This window comes from Sphaeroforma arctica (assembly GCF_001186125.1).
Source record: "Sphaeroforma arctica JP610 unplaced genomic scaffold supercont1.614, whole genome shotgun sequence".
Lineage (NCBI taxonomy): Eukaryota > Ichthyosporea > Ichthyophonida > Sphaeroforma > Sphaeroforma arctica.
The window spans coordinates 24121-28308 of NW_014039944.1; positions in this window are offsets into that span (position 1 = coordinate 24121).

Below are 4188 nucleotides of genomic sequence, written 5' to 3' on the forward strand. Positions count from 1 at the left end.
ACAGAAGCAGTTGGTGCGTAAGTGTGCCAGCAAGAGTCTCCATGATGTAGTTCGTCGCCACGAGCCATCATGCGGGCTTTGTGAATATTTAATGTACCATTTTTGTCATGTTTGCGTGTGATTTCGTATTTCGAGTGAATAGCCTTGGCGGATTTGGGTACGTCGGAAGAGAGGAAGATGTTAGCGAGCTGGATATGTGCATGAGCTTGGCGTTCACGGTTGATGGCGGCAAGCCACTGGGAACGTTCTGGAGATGCGAGTGCTTTTGCTATACTTTTAGGGCCAGTATCGTCACGACTGCATCGCTGAGATTGAATATGGGCGTATTCGTCGGGGCGACAGAGTGGACTTTTGCCAGTCCGCGTATAAGGAACTTATGGATTTTATGGGGGATGTGAATTGCGGCAGTTGCCCAGTCGCTTAAGATAGCAAATGTAGAAGAATTATCTGATTGAGTTGCGTGGAAACTATTGGCCAAAACCCTAAACCCTAAAACCCTAAAACCCGTCCCGACTGCGGGGCTGTTGTTGAGTGGAAAAGCTTTAGATACAGAAGGTGTCCTCGGTACCATCCAGAGTGCCACCAAGCACAACGCCAAGGCCACATTGGGATGCGTATTTGTGATTGCGTGGATTTTTGGAGCCGATTTTTTTTGGTTCGTGCATGACACGACGCAATCGAATAGGAGGGTTGCTTTTTGTATTAGATGCGGCGAGTGCAGAGATGCTTAAAAGCTTTAGACACGGTCTGGCTGTGAAGAGTGTCAGCCCAAAGTAGGCAGCGAACAAGCTTATTGAGCGTATCGTGTTGACATTCAATGACGGCGTTCATTTCTGTTTGATGGGGGGAGGTGAGAGGGAGAGGGGGGGAGGGGGAGAGGGGCAGGGGGAACACGTGGCTCGACGATGCCTTTGGAAGCGAGGCATGTTTTGAGGTTAACATTTTGTAGGACAGAGTCAACATCGGACATAAGGGTATGCCAAGGTGTTTTTCCATATTCTGTGCACTGGGCAGACTTTCGTGGTGTGTGTGTGTATGAAAGATAGCGGCGGTCATGTTATGTAGATGGGAGATAGCTGTATAGTATAGATATACGACGACTGTGTAACGGTGGTGGTGCCACGTCGAAGGAGTGCTGAGACGATGTTGTGGATGATGCAGGAAGCACGTTGAAAACGGGTGGAAAAGGTAGTTTGATGGCACAAGTTCGGAGTGAGGCGGCTATAGGAGCACTGGCACCGACCTTCGTAATTTTGTGGGCGAGTTCGTATATGTCAGCCCATTTCGGATTGCTATAAGCGTTCTCAGCAAGGAAGTCGACCTCTCCACAGTCAGTGTGGATGGCCGGAACCATCGGGACCAGCATAGCGGGGAAACTGTGTGTTAGTCTTGGATACGCAATCAACAATGGTAGGCTCGGACTCTAAGTGATCTACATCGATAGGGTTCAATTGCCATGCATTCGTTTGGGCTGATGGACTGGGTGGATCGATTTGTGTAGTTTTACGGCATTTGACTAGTAACCTTAGGATTGAGGTAACAAGTATTGATTCATCATAGGTCATTTCAGTGATAACTGAGGCGGGTGTGGTGGATGTGAATGGATCGTTTGTGGGTGGCAAAGCATACGCAGGGATGTAGTGGGGGATGTAAGCGTGGGAATTGGGGTAGCCGGAGTCAAGGTAGTTGGGGGGCTAGGATTCACGGGAGCTTGTGTGGCAGGAGATGGTGTAGGAAGTTGGGACTAGTGAAATGTTTTGGATCGCACCAACAACCTAGTAGAACTTGTCTAGTTGTGTATCAAAGCTGTCGTGATAGCAGCCTTGAAATTGGTATATAGTCAGGAAATGGTCACCATTGAGATGATGCATTGGTGTGTATTCTGGGGGAAAACAAGGTTATGACCGTTATCCTGGAGCACGTATTGGGAGGCCAGTTGTTGGATCGATGTTGCACCGATACACGACATGCCAAGATTTGGTAGTTTGCCCCGCTCCGTAATAAGTGTAGTAGATCCGTCTGCTAATAATAAGGGGTACTTACCCGTTTAAACTGCATTTTATCCAGCTTTGGAATGTATATTTAAGTAGCTATCTGTTACGCCACCATCAATAAAAAGGTTGTCCTCATGTTAATATGTATAGTGTTTGATCGTGTCTATACGGGAGATATGGGCTTTCTTAACCGACGCAACAAACTGTGATGTGGTAGACGAGAGTATGGAAAAATCTCCTTTAATATTGGCCCTTTTACTACGGACTATTGATTGCTAGATGATTAGATCTAGCGCAATTGCTACATGAAAAAAGGGGTGTTGTTTTCCCTTCGCGTTGCAGTATGGCTTTTAATGCCACACTTGCCATTTGTCACGGTACAACGGCCACTACGGTTTATATCGAATCAGCAAACGTAACACTGAAATAAGCGAAGCGGCGGAGTGGTAGACGTCGATGTCATGGACTCCATGCGTTTCACGAGAGCAGCGATAGTAACATTTCGAGTAGTCGGTGGAGTCGGCGTATCTCTGTTGACACGTGAGATTGTGATGTTGTTGAGAATCTCCCACTTCTCAATATGAGACAAAGGTATTGGATCGTAACGAGATCACGAAGGTTGCAAACCCGAGAAGATATCCTTTGCCTGTTCTTGGTAGCTGACTGGAAGGCCGGAAGAGAAGAGGTCTTAAAAAAGTTCGGTACAGAATTGGGCCCCCTGTTCATCGGCCTGGCGAATTAGTATTTCTCATTGGTAAGAACCCTCCTTGAATCAACGGAGATAAGCACAGTAAATGTTCTTACGCCCTTTAGCAGAGTCGTGTTGGAATCGGGTGATGAAATTTTTCAATTCTTATGATGGCTTAGCAAAGTAAAGTTGTAGAGGGAAGTTCAAAGTTCAACAGAGAGGGATCGGAGAATGTCCTGAGCGGCACGTTAATATTAGCCAGATTCCTTGCGGGCTTTCACAAAAGTAAAAGTGGTGGCGTCAGAAGTGACCAGATCATTATAGTTAAAGAGTGGTTAATGGTCGACAGTGCGCTCGGTGGCCACTGCAAGGTAAAGGTTTTTTTTTCAGGTGTCGAAAGGATTTCCAGATTTTGAGAGAATGATCCAGGCCAAGCTGGATGAGGTTGGTTATCTTTGGTAGACAGCATCTAAACCAGAGCAGAAGGCTTGGAAGACAGCCGTTGGGAGGGAGGCACGTAAATTTATCGAGTACGGGGGGGGGGGGGGGGAGGGGGGTGGCCTCTTGGAAGGGTGGTCGGCTGGATAGCGGTCTTGGTCCAGAGAACCGTAGGCGTCGTCTTCGTCTGTAAGTTTCGGGGTGGGTTGGTGCTCAATCTGTACGACAAATTCTTCGTCCGTATTATAGCCCATAACCTATTGGATCGTATAGCTTGTGTCCGAATTTGAATTCAGTTTATATTTGTAGTTCAGTCACGCCTGTCCAGCCTATGGGTCCAAGACCCCCTGCTTCTGATAACGGACTTGTCATCAGGTGTCATGTTGTTGTTTATGCACATCCACGTTTCACAATGAATGAAGTCCAAAATATCGCCATTCTGACAGCGGACGCTGCCGTCAACATTTATATGTCTGTGCATGTACTATCACATTCGCACGAATATTCCAAAAAAAAAATACTACCAACCGTGCCCTAAAGTTGATAAATTTTTAATCTTTCATTTTGTTCACTGTAAATTCCGTAATATATCAGTCTCTTTTGCAACAGTTATTGTATCAAATTGTAGCTAGTATCTGCTCTTCAATTTATCAAATACATCCGTCTCTTTTTGCAACTGTTATTGTTGCAAATTAAACATATTTAGTATCTGCTATTGTTGTAATTTATTTAGCACAAGTTATAACCTATAACTGCTCCTAAACGGCCAAAACGGCAAAACCCCGCCTCGAGTCCTCGACTCCTTAGCCACTCTATTTTAAAAAAAAGCATTTTTTTTGTACATATTTACATATCTATTTATTTAGCTCTAGAGTTCAACCATTATCCTATTTTTGATGTACATTATTGCAGGAATTGATAACTCTGAACTTCTGAACTACGATGATATTAACGTGGGGGTCACCCTGGTTGCTGGCAGCATTTGGCGTGGAGGATGCACGAGACGAAGGTCTTCGTTGTGTGTTATTAAGGACTGAAGGTGTAAAAGACTCAGATTGGAGAATATAC